Here is a 13450-nt window from a genome sequence, read left to right on the forward strand (position 1 = left end):
CTAGTAGTTGTGTTTTTAGTAGCTGTTGACTGAGAAAATACGTAATAGCAAAAACCTACTATAAAAATTTTAAATAAGTTTTTTTAATATAAAAGCATTCTCACATTCAGAAAGTATACATATGTGGAAATTATGGCTTATAGAGTTTATAGACAGCTTGACTTCTTGCTTTGTGAATACTCTCAGGGAGGTTCCGGTCTCAGGGTCAGTGGCTCATTGTCACTTTAGAATATAGAGGGGAATTTTGTTTGAAAATCTGAGCCACGGTTGAAATTTTGGAAGGACAAGGAAGTTCCTTCTCAACATCCTCCAGGAACACCAGTTGCCTATTTTATGCCGGGCAATGTACTTTATACTAAGACTGGGCTGGTAAGCAGTCTCAGGGATTAGTATATGAATATTTTTAAAGATTATATTTTCAGATATATAAGCATCATTCTTAGGGCCATATTCCTGTTTTTTAGGATAAAATTTAGTAGGTGATTTTCATGCAAGTATATACCTACAGTAATCTCTGTTATGGCCTGTCTTCTATTACAAGAAATTACACAATAAATCTTTATGGTTTCTCAGGTCAGTTTATTTTCTTTAAAGGAAAAAAACCCTGAAAACAAAACAAAACCAACCAATCCCTCAGCATATATGTTAAGTTTAAGGGAACACTGAAGATAAGCCTGTATTACATTTAGAGTCTTTAAAAAATATCAGGATAGTTTTTGTATAAATCAGACAGTCCTGAATTTAATGTTTGTCCTTTCATTTCTCTCATTTATGTTGTATTTGGTTGTCAGAGAATCTGGGCATGTTTGGGGTTGGGAGACATCTAAGGTGACTGTTAGAGGTGGATATTTTATCTTAGATTAGTGGTGTATAAGGAAAGGTAGGGCCATATCTCCCCGTTCACAGTCTATTATGTAGGATGACAGTTGAAGAACCACAAGGTTGTCTGGGAGCCCTGGTCACACAGTAATTGAGAATGAAAAGGTGCATACACTGAAGCCCTTCCTGATAGCCATCTAGTTAGATCACTGTAGGGAGCCAGGAAGAGCATGGCTGAAGGTAAGGGATCTGCAGAGCCAGTTGAAAAACTGCAGACTCATTAGTATATTTGCATCCTTGTGTATATGTTCATGTTGCAAAGGAGTCAGTGTAGTGCGATGAAAATATTGGAGAGCAGATCAGAAGACTGGGTTTTCCTGGTCCTATTCTTCCGTGAGCATTTACACTCTCTGTGCCTCAGTTTTCACGTCAGCAAATTGAACCAAGTGGACTGAGTGGTACCCGATGTTGTTTTTACTTTAAGATACTATAGTCTATGGGTTGTCTAAAAGTCTCTAAGTAGCTTTCACAATTTTTAATGGAAATTACATGATTAATAAATTATACAAAGTTGTCTTCCCTTGTTATGTTTGGTTCAAGTTGTTTATTTTGTGGAAGTATAAATGTTATTCTGTGACTAAGATCTGATGTTTGAACTTTGTAGCCTAATGTGCTCAGTAATTTGATCCATAGCAAAGTTACATAACCCTTCTAAAGATCCAGTATTTTTATTTAGAGGATAAATTGCTGTGTATTAGAAGCGTCATATTAACGAGCCCATTCAAAGTAATGGCCTTAAGCACTAGAAACTATGTTGGCCGATCTAAATGTATAGTTAAGAATTGCTTATTTATGGGGCACCTGGGTGGCTCAGTGGGTTAAGCCTCTGCCTTCGGCTCAGGTCATGATCCCAGGGTCCTGGGATCGAGCCCCACATCGGGCTCTCTTCTCAGCAGGGAGCCTGCTTCCTCCTCTCTCTCTGCCTGCCTCTCTGCTTACTTGTGATCTCTGTCTGTCAGATAAATAAATAAAAAATCTTAAAAAAAAAAAAGAATTGCTTATTTGGCTTCATGATGTATCTCAGATGGGAATAGTCCTCTTTTAGTCAGGGTACACTGCTAGTAGAATTTGCTTTTGACCATCCTAGAAATAATTTTAATTCTTAAAACTGGTTAATTTGCTCTTATCATTAAAGAAGAAAATCTTCTCCATTGAGCTTTAAAGGAAAAAAAAACCCAAACTTTACTGATTTCCCAGGGGAAAAAAAAAATCGTCTCTTGCCTTTATAATGTATTTTTTTTAAGATTTTATTTATTTATCTGACAGAGAGAGAGAGAGATCACAAGTAGGCAGAGAGGCAGGCAGAGAGAGAGGGGGAAGTGGGCTCCCTGCCCAATGTAGGGCTTGATCCCAGGACCCTGAGATCATGACCTGAGCCAAAGGCAGAAGCTTAACCCACTGAGGACCCAGGTGCTTGCCTTTATAACGTATTTTTAAGTTTTTCCCCTTTTTAATAAATATTTCACATGCACAAAAAGAATACATAACACCTGTATATAAGACATAAAGAATGATTTTTAAAAATCTAGGTATTCCTACTCAGCTTCGGAAGTGGAATGTTCAAGTTGCCTGTGTGACCTCCCTTTACACCTGCCCTCTGCTTTTCCCAGTCTTGCATTTTGTGGTAATCACTTAGCACAAGTGATAACTAATACACTCTTGCTTTTTTTCCCTCACTCTTACTTTTTTTTTTTAAATAGTTTTACCATAGATGTATCTATCTCTACATAATTTACTATTTACTTTTGCATGCCTTGGAGCTCTATCTTAATGTTGTCATCTGCTGTGTAACTTCTGTGACTTGCTTTCTTCCCCCATCTCATTATATTTGTGTTATCCATATTGGTGTATGTAACTCATTTTTAAAAGATTAACATTTCCTTTATTATCTATATATTTTTCTACTTTTTATTTCTGTGCCTTTCACATTTATCGGTTACGGTGCTTATATTTTTCGATGGAGTCAAATCTGTTTTTTCCCTATTGCTTCTAGGCTTCACCATCCATATAGTGAATAATAATAATAATAATAATAATGGTAGTGATAATAAGAATAATAGCAAATACTCACATACAGATGTTACTTGTTTTTTTACCATTTGTGCCAGCCGCTAGTTTAAGTATTTACTGTTTACATATATTAAATTATTTAATGATCATGGCAACTTAATCAAGGAGGTAGCATATTATCACAAGAACTCATATATGGAGATTAGGGCCTGAGGTGCAAGGCATTCAGTGATTTGAATGACTATGATTTAAATCTTGGCCTTCTGGCTACTGAGTTTATGCTCTTAATCATTGCAGTATAGTGACTCCTATGTAGTCTTTTCTTTTAATTCTGTTTTTCCCATTTAACTTTTAAGGTATTAAAGTGTTTTTGTGACTTTTAAAAAAGAATGACCCTAGTGTCATCCTTAAGTTGGTTCTCCTGCACAACACCAATTGTTTAAAGTCATGTTACAGTTTAATTTACTTCATGGTTAGACCATGACTTTTTCATGCAGGTTGTTTAAAATTCTCTGGGATATATTATTGTTTCCCCCCTCCATTAAAAGGAAAAAGAGTATCTTTTAAAAATTATTTTTCTAAAATCTTTCAGTTTTTTACTTTGGTATGTGGTTTGGAATTGATTTCATTGATTTCTTGGGCCAGTTTCTTCATTTTTTAGATAATGGCATCCTTTTAAAAAAAATTATTTCTTGACTTTAAATGAACCACTTAATCTTCCTGAGCCTTGGATTTCCCAACTAATTTGCATCTGTTTGGTATAATTATTTCATTAACCAGACATATGTAATTGCTAATCAGAGTCTCCTTTCAGTGTAAAGTAACCAAGGACAATTGTGAAGAAAAATAATTAAATAAAGGGAAGTTCTTGAGAGTGGTTGGAAACTACTGATTTTCCCCAACCCCTCAAATTGCAGAACAAAAAACTTCAGTATAGAGAGTAAAATCCCTTTTGACTGTAATTATCTGTGCCTTAGTTTCTTGTATAACTTTTTTCCCTAGATGGCTTAATTTCCTAATTTTATTTTTCTCTTACATTGTGAGTTTATGATGTTTTCAAGTTTTTCCAAGGTCTTGGATAATCTCTTACTATCCTTTATTTAAACATGCTGAAATTTCTTTTATCTTGTAAAATAAACAAAAGCCTACTCCACTTGCCATTATCCTCTCTGACCAAGTTGTTTTACACGTTGTTTATGTCCTTGCTGTCTTTATTTGCTGTCCATCCAAAAATATGTGTTAAGCCCATGCTACATGTCAAGCACTAACTCATCTAATCTCTGGGGATGCAGTATGAGCTAGAGAGACTAGGGACTTCCATTCTCAGTTTGCAACAGGCATGGCCTATTGTAGAAGGAGTGAGAAGACCATTTTGTGGTAGGAGAAGGAGGGAGGATGGTTAGAGTTGGTGGCAAAGAAGGTGGTGAGATCATATGGGGCTTTTAGACCACAATGAGAAGCTTAGGTATTATTGTACATGATGGAAGCATTAGCAGGTTTTAAGCAGTCAGTGACAAGATCTGATTTGCATTTTGAAAATAATCAGTCTGACTGCTGTGCAGAAAATGGCTTGTAGGGGCCAAATGGAAGCAGGTAAACCACTAAGGGCTAGTTTAGTTGATAATGGTTTGGACCAGAGTGCTAATGGCAGAACTGATGGACTGGATGTAGGGTCCAAGAGAATGAAAAGAACTATCCATGCTCCTCCACTGAAACTGCTTTGATTGGAGCCGTTAATGGTGTTAACGTTAAATTAAACCCAATGAACTCAATTTGGTCTCTATCTTCAGGGCATTTGATACATTGACCATTCACTTCTAGAAATGGTCTTTTCTACCAATTTGTAATATTGTTATTGTTATATATATGATCCTAAACAAATTAATTAAATTATATGTGCCTTAGTTTCTTCACTTGTAGAATGGCAGTACGATTGTTCCTACCACATAGGTTGTTGTAATTGTCAAATGAGACAATATATGTAGATAACTTAGTTCAGTGCCTTCCACAGAGTTCATTCACAGTAAATGTTAGCTAGCAACACCCTTATCATTGTCCTAATTATCATCATCATTAGTATTTTGGGATAACACCTTCCTTGACCTCCCCCTTCTTTGGCCAGTGCTCCTTCTTGGCCTCCTTTGCTAATTCTTTCTCCATCTCACCAATAAATGTTGAGTTTCTGCAGAGCTCTGACATTTTCTTTTCTCGTTTTACACATTTTCTGAGGCAATCAGAGTTACTCCATGGCTTCAGTTCCATTTGTATAAAATTAACTCCCCATACATCTACCCATAAGCCAGATCTGTTTCCTAAGTCACAGTCCTCTGTATCACTTGCTTCTGTATTATATCCATTTGGATGGCAGTGTCTTAGGCACCTTCAGCATGTCAAAAACTAAAGAGTTTTTTTCCTTTGCCCTCTTGTTTCCTAACTTACTAAATGGTATTACCATTTGCACAGTTGCTTGAGCCAGAACTGAAGTCCTCCTAAATTTTTTTCTTATTCTCATGTGCTGTATCAAGTGTTGGCCTAGAATTATGTAATAGCTTCCTCGTTAGTCTCACTGTTCCTGGGCTTATGTCACCACCATCCATTTTACAGTGACTACTCTTTCTTTTTAGGATGGTGTTCCGTATTCTTAAAACGCCTTCCAAGATTTGCTTCTGCTTATTTTGTTAGCCTCCTCATCTCCCTCCTGTACTCCTTACCTATACCTTCTAGCCCCACTCTGCTTTCCTCACCCCTGCAGGCTGTTTTCTTTTTTTTTTTCTAAATCTAGAAGAAATCTTTTTTTTTTTTTTAAGATTTTATTTATTTATATGATAGAGATCGCAAGTAGGCAAAAAGGCAGGCAGAGAGAGGGGCAAGCAGGCTCCCCACCGAGCAGGGAGCCCAATGCGGGACTCAATCCCAGAACCCTGAGACCATGACCTGAGCCACCCAGGTGCCCTGGCTGTGTTCATTCTTATCTCAGGGCCACGGCTTATCGCTGTCTTTGTCGGGGATACTTGTTTCTTCATTCTTGATGTGGGCCACACAATCTTATCTCTTATTCTTAATTTAAATGTTACTACCTCCAGGAAGGCTTTCTTATGCTCCCCCACCCAAACTAGACTTCTTTCCTCTGTTCTATAGGATTTTATGCCCCCTTTGTTTTTCCTGGGTCCTTATTGCACTTGCAAATAGTGTCCTCACTAATACAGAAGCTTCACAGAGGCGGGTCCATGGCCTGTTGCTCCCCACTTTGTCCCCAGCATCTGTTTCTCAGAGAGAGGAAAGGGTGAGTGCAACGTGGCTTGCCCAGTTTGGGAAGTGAGAGGCCTTGTAGCTGAGTTTCATGTGTGTCTTTGTTAATATTTTAGGGTGATAAAGGGGAAGAAGAGAAAAGTTTAGGTTTACTATAGTTTAATTTTCTGACCCCAGTGACCACAGGGTAGAGAGGGGAAGAAGCATCAGAACTGGAGGGGGCTGAAGCAAGAAGTGGCACCCTGGGGTTGAATTCTTTTCTCTGAGTGAAGTAGCACTCAGAATCTCCAGGGCAGTGCCCCTAATTTTCCATGTTTGCCTGTGTTTTTCCAAAAGCCAGCCATGGCAGTGCTTCCCCAGTCGTTGGTATGCTAGGCATGAGCATTGCCTCAGAATCCATGCATAGTCTGGCTTCCAGTGCCAGAAGTGCTTGCCAGAGTTAACTCTTGGCTCCAGATATACTGTGCCAGTAAGTGCCTTCTACCTGTGACTTACCTGGTCTCTGCCTTGGCGCTGGTTCAGAATCCTGGCAGGAATCTGCTGGATTCTCTCCCACTAGCTCCCAGGAACAGTGTTTGCACGTGAGATGAGTTGGGATTGGCCTTTCCTCAATACATTCTTTCTGCACTTAGTCTAGCTGAAGTATTTCAGAGTGCGTTTATCCTGTTTCAGTTTCCAGTGTGGATGCATGTTCATTTTCCTCTATATTCTCTTTTAAAAGGTATTTATTTATATTGCCACCTTTATTTGTGTGGTGGTGGTGGTGGTGGTGTGTGTGTGGTGTGTGTGTGGTGTGTACGTGTATACACGTGTGCAGTCTCTATCTCCGCTTTTTAAAAATTCCCTCTATGCCATTTCTTTGTTTTGTGATTCTATATGGAGTCATTTTTTAGTAGATGCACTTAAATCATATATCTTTTGTGTTATCATGGACATAGTTGATGACATTCCTTGTCCTCTTGTTTTATCCTCTTTTTATGATCTTTTCCCCTTAGTTTTCAGTCTTTTGCCATACGATTTCTGTGTTGAATTTGCTTTTATATTTCATAGGGATTTGACAGGTTGACATATTTTAGGTTCTGTGACCTTGAAAAAGTGTTCAAAACCATCATTGAGCCTAAACTAATCTAATTATTAAATTAAAAAAAAAAGGATACGATAGCATTTGACTCTTCTCTGCAGGAAGAGTTTTGGATTCTTTTTTTTTTTTTTTTCCCTGTTGTGCCTTTGTTAACTAAAATGGGGCTGTAGATCCACATGCTTATTGTGGAATTGTTATTTTTATATGTTCTCCCTTTAAAGGATTATTTTTATCTTTTTCATTTAATTATATAACATCTGCATTTCGTGATTACCACCATACCTTTTATACCTCAGCTTTACAATTCTTAAGGATATTTTGGTTCATATATCATTTGGCTAGAGTCCATCCTTAAGGTCTTTTTTTCCCCCTGCATGCAGAATATATGCATGCGTATTTCTGGAGCTCTCCTGTTATCTGAAGGAATTACAGAGTGTTATAAAACATTTAGCCCTTTTTTGCAAAACAACATTTAATAAAAAGAATCCAATAAAACATAATTAGGAAGCTTCAAAATGCTTGTAGAATGACTGAAATGCAAATAAAGTGTAATTACGAAGTTAAAAAGTTGCTAGTATTCTGTTTAGAAGAAGAACTTAGGAGCAACAGAATTTATTGGCATTCAAATGACAAATTAATATCAGTCACAAGGCTAGTACTGGGATTTCAGTATCTCTGATGTTGTAGATAATTCTCAGTCATGATGCAAAATTAGTTATAAATCTGAGAACAGTTTTATTCTTTGAATGTGAGTGATATTGGCAGTTTTAGTTGAATTTCAATAATATTTTCTCTTATTGAGATGTTCAAATTAGAATTGACCAAAAGTTTACTTTGTCAGATTCCTGTTATATTAATACATTTGCCTTATGCATGCATAAAGCTAGATCACTCTATATGCTTGACTGAAACACTTGATTGCAAAACTTGAAATTTTTGTTTGTCAAAGATAATGATTTTTTTTGGCAGTCACTAAAACATAATTGCTGTAATAGAAAAATTAATCTCAAATTAATCGTAGCTGAGTTGTCTGCTAGAAAACTGCATCATTCTAACCCTGTGCAAAACTAAGCTAATTAAACCTTGCCACATATACACACACGTGCACACATACATGCACATGCTTTCTTTCACCTGTTGTCTCTATCTCTACATGATATTTCTTGCTTTTCCTCCTTGGAAATGGCAGTAAAATTCACTGAGCAGTCTGCTAATTACTTTCAAAAACATTATTTCATTTAACCCTTCCAAAACCTAATGAAATTAGTGTTTTGATAGAGTATGTAGGTAAGGAAACAGGATCAGAGAGAGTAACTAATTTGCTCAAGATTTATCAGCTGAGCTAAGTGATGGAGTCAGAATTTGAACCCAGTTCTGACTCTTTCCTATGTTCTACACCTCCTAGATACAACATAGGACTCTAGGCCTATGGGAGCTAGGACCTTATGCACAGAGACTGGGTCTTGGAGGTTAAAAATGAAGAGTTCATCCCTTATATGATGAGTATGTGGGTGGTGTGGTAAGGGTGGAAAAGGTGTGAGGGAAATGATCAAGAGTTGGCTATCATCAGAACATTTATTTATTTATTCAAAATATTCAAAATATACTTATTGAATGCCTGCTGGGGGTTAGTTGCTGTGTGAGATACTAGAGACAAAGTAAAGAACAAGAGAGTTCATGGAGCATATAGCATACCAGGGAGTGTTGATGACTGAAGTGTTATGCAAGTAGGAAAAGAAGCAAGCCTGGTTCCTCTTGAATGCCAGGAGAGATTGGCTGAATTTTTCCCTGTAGGTGCCAGTGAGCATGGAAGCACATGAAGCAGGGTATTGACATAGTCAAACTTGTGCAGCAGTAGGGAGGGTGGATGTGAGGGGAGTCAGGTTAGAGGCAGGAAGACCAGTAAGAGGCCAATACTGTATATTAGATGAAAGGTCAAAAGAAAAGGATCTATTTGAGCAGTATCTTGGAAATAAATCTGGCAGCATGTAGTGTCAATTGGATATGAATGCTTAAAGTAGAACGTGACTGGGGATGACTCCCAGGTTTGAAGTTTAGTGGCTGGGAGTAGTTTTTAACAGAAACAGGAATACAGAAAGAATAACAAATTAGTAAAGAAAGAAACAAATTGAGCTTGCCAGTTATAAATTGGTAAAGAGACAAATTAATAGTTTGAGACACATGTGGGATACCCAAATTCTTCTTCTTCTCCCTTTTATTTATTTATTTTAAGCGGGGCTTGAACTCATTTCTTTGAGATTGAGACCTGAGCTGAGGTCAAGAGTCCAACTCTTAACCAACTGAGCCAGCCACGCACCCCCCAGACTTTTTTTTAAAAGATGATTTAATCACCTAAAATTAATTAAAAAAAACCCACTAAGGGACAAAGTAGAACATTTTACGAATTATTTTATTTCTTTCACTAGATGATCACATTCATGGCTTCGTTTCTCTCCCAAAGGATAGTTGATGGAGGCCATTAAAGATTTATCTTTCAGTGTAATAGGACTTCATTTTCATAAAATTTTCCTTTATCTACTCCATCAGATTCAAACCATAACTCATACCATCATGAGAATTTTATTTCATAATTTTTGTACTTCCTGCAATAGAAAGTAATTTTGGAGGGAGGAATGCTAAAATTTTAGTACCAGAGCAAATATTTATTTGCAGTTTCCAGTGCTAACACTTTGTTTTCCTGGAATGGTGGCAAAGTTCTAACTTAGAACATTTGAAACATGGTTTAAGGACACATATTTTTAGGCATTATATTCAACTCATTAAAAATAGTCTTGTAGTGATAGATATAGATACTGTAGTTTATAGTCCCAGGCGTAGGATTTAGTCAGCCTACATTAGCAAGTTTTTCTTTAGATGAAATGGTCTGTTGAAGCATTCCATCTTTTTTGCACGTATAAGCTTTATTTTTATGAAAAACCTGTACATAGTTCTTGGTACATGGGAACTTAAGATGAAAAGCAGCCGCCTTCAACTCCACCCCTCCCCATCTCTGTCTTACTCTTCTGGAGTAATGTTTTTAAATCAAGCTGGTAGTTCCCTAATTTTAGTCAATATAGTTTTAGCACTACTTCTTGATTCATCTATTTTATACGGTATCAGTCATGAAAAGTAAGGATGTATCTTGGCTCTTTCTTCTCTAGTCTGTCTACCACTGTTTACTGTTCTATATTACTTTAAAATTTCCCTATTGTTCACTTTTGTAACAATAAATAATATATTTGCTCATCAGCTTGTGATAGGCGACGTGCCAAGCAGTTGTGACACAGATTCCAAGGAGAGTGACTTAAATAAACAGCAGTTTATTTTTCTCCCACAGTAGCCCACTGTAGGTGATAGACCACAGTTGGATGGATTGGTGAATAGCTTTGCTTCATGACCTGTTGAGTCTGCCTTCCCCCTCAAGTAGCTTCCATCTCAGGGTCCAGGCATGCTGCTACAGTTGTTGCTGTTCCCCAGAGCAAGGGCATGGCTGAAGTAGTGGCTTTGTCTCTAAAGGAGGAGATGCGATCTTATATTCCATTGGCTCAAACTGAGTATCCTGGTCTCAGGCAAGGGAGACTGAGAAATGTAGCTGTGTATTCAGCTGAAATTTCAGAGGGTTCTCTTACTAACACAAAGAAGGAAGAATGAATTCCAAGGGTCAATTAGCATTTTCTAGTCTAGTGTATCTCCTGACTACTTTATGAGATGAGGGTCCTGGTACTCGTACCCCTTCCTCTACCTTTTTTTCTGGCCTTCTCTACATTTCGTTAGCTACATAACTTTTCTTTTTTCTTTTAAAATGTGATGTTACTAGTGTTTACCTTCTCTTCTGAAACCACATCCAAATCTCTGCATATAGGTGATCTTTAAAAGTGTATATTGTTAATTCCATACCTGTTATTCACTTATTATTTACTTTCAGATCAAAAAAGTGATCTATTGCTATAGTTCCTTCTCCTTAGATCCAATGATCTCTGTTCCAAGGGAAAGGATATATATTTTTCTAGCATCATGGCAAATGGATTTTTTAAAAATTTTTTCATAGATTGATTAAAGTCAGGGGACTATATTTCTAAGGTCTGCATCTGGGCACAGACCTATTTATTCAGTAAGAGAAGCAGCACTGAAAAGGGAGCTTTCAGTCATTTCAGGAAATGAGATCTTCATATTCATTTTATTGTGGAACTACAGGAACTACTCAGTTTTATAACTGAGTGAAAGCTTTATTCTTGAAGAGTTGGGGCCCATTTGTTATCTCCAGGTGATCCAGGGTGAAGTAGATCTTTCCTAGCCTTTAATATCTGAATATGAGAGGAGAGCCATGTTTTCTGACCAAGGTGAGAATATCTTTGGGGTATTTAGGGATGAGAGAGATTCTGGGCTTTTCAAGATGGTCTCATTGTCTTTGACATTGGATTTCTCATCCTTCCAGACCCTGTTATTTTCCCAAACAAGGACAGCAGTCTGGAACGCAAAAGTTCCTGCCCTTGGGAAATTTTTCCTGTGGTAGAAGAGATTTAACACAGACTTCAGTTCAAATCCTGGCTCGATCATTTACTGACCTTATGACCTCAAACAAATTGTTCTCTGAATCCGAGATTCTGCTGGAACACATAATCCCCAAATCCCAATGGCTTAAAACACTGAAGGTTTATTTCTTGCTTGTATTGCATGTTCATTGTCAGATGGGGGACTCTGCCCCATGTCTTCTTACTCCAGGATCATGGTTAATAGAGCAGCCAACATCCAATTATAGAACATTGCTGGTCACTGTTGGAGAGAGAAAGTTCTGGAGAGTCTCACAGTAACAAGTACAGTGGCTTAGAAGTGACACACATTATCATTTATGTTCACAACTTATTGCCCAGAACCAATGACATGTGGTCTCACTCAATCACAGGGGCCAGGAAGTGCATTGCTAACTTGCCTGAAAAACAGAGAGCCAGAAATGTTGGGCAAATAGGACTAATCTGTGACATGTAGGAATGCTTCCCTCAGGGTCGATAAGAGGATGGATGTATACCCACATACAAAATCACCTAGTACAGGGGCTCAAAAATGATTACCATTAATAGTAATATCAAGTAAGATGTATGCATGCAAAATAGTTGAATAATATTTTAAAATGCCACTAAAGATTCTTTCTTGTAAGCTACTATTATTATGATGTTTATGAAAGTGCCTGTAAATTAGGACACTCTGCAAATGCAAGCTGATGTTATGCAGTAGACGTTAGAAGATGCAGCATTAGACGACATCTTCAGGGTTGGAGCTAGAGCTTTACGTGGTTGAAGTTGTAAGAGTAGGTGAGATCTGTAAGAAAGAGATTCAACCATGAGGAATACAGAGGGCACTGAAGAGATATGTCTGGAGCAAAATCTGTTTGAAAATCAAAAGCAAATACAATGTGAGATACAGAAGTGATTTCCAGGAAGGGAGGAAGAAAATGATGCTGTGTAGTATCATAGAAAAAGTCAAATGGAGAATGTTTTCTTTTTTTTAAATAATTTTTAAAAAAATTTATTTGAGAGAGATCACAAGTAGGCAGAGAGGCAGGCAGAGAGAGAGAGGGGAGGCAGGCTCCCTGCTAAGCAGAGAGCCTGATGTGGGGCTTGATCCCAGAACCCTGGGATCATGACCTGAGCCGAAGGCAGAGGCGTTAACCCACTGAGCCACCCAGGTGCCCCGAGAATGTTTTCAATAAAGAAGGTCAACTATATAAAATGTCATAGGGCAACAATGACGTTCAGTTCTGCAAATTCCATGGGTGGGTATTAACAAATAACCAGTAGAGAATGTTACTTAAGAGAGGGATAATAGTATTAATTTAGAGGTGACTGTGTGCCACATTCTCCTGTAGTAGCAGGCTTGCAAGGAAGCTGTTCCATGTTTACAGCTGAGATTTTCAAAGCTCAGAGCAAAACTTCACATGAAACCTAACTAGTCAGTGAGAAAGTTTGGATTTGAACTCACATACTAGAAAAGCAAAACAAAACTGTACTGTGTAAACACAACAAAATGAAACAGTCATACTGAAAAATTCTGAAGGCATTTTTTGTGGTAATCAAAAATGATTTATGTGGGTTTTGCTTTCTTGTTGTTGGCACTTTTTAAATATTGAGAAAGACTGTTTAGATGAAACACATATATAATGTAGAGGCTATGAGCTGTGAAATCAATGTACATTTTAGAAGAAAAAGATTTGTGTTTTATATTGGAGATAGAAGT

General features: G+C 37.5%; 1 protein-coding gene across 2 annotated transcripts in view; it reads left to right on the plus strand.

Moving 5' to 3' along the window:
- MSRB3 (methionine sulfoxide reductase B3) overlaps window positions 1-13450 on the plus strand; it is a 166089-nt gene that overhangs the window by 6527 nt on the left and 146112 nt on the right. The window lies entirely within an intron of this gene.

This window comes from Lutra lutra, chromosome 8, assembly GCF_902655055.1.
Source record: "Lutra lutra chromosome 8, mLutLut1.2, whole genome shotgun sequence".
NCBI classification, from domain to species: Eukaryota; Metazoa; Chordata; class Mammalia; order Carnivora; family Mustelidae; genus Lutra; species Lutra lutra.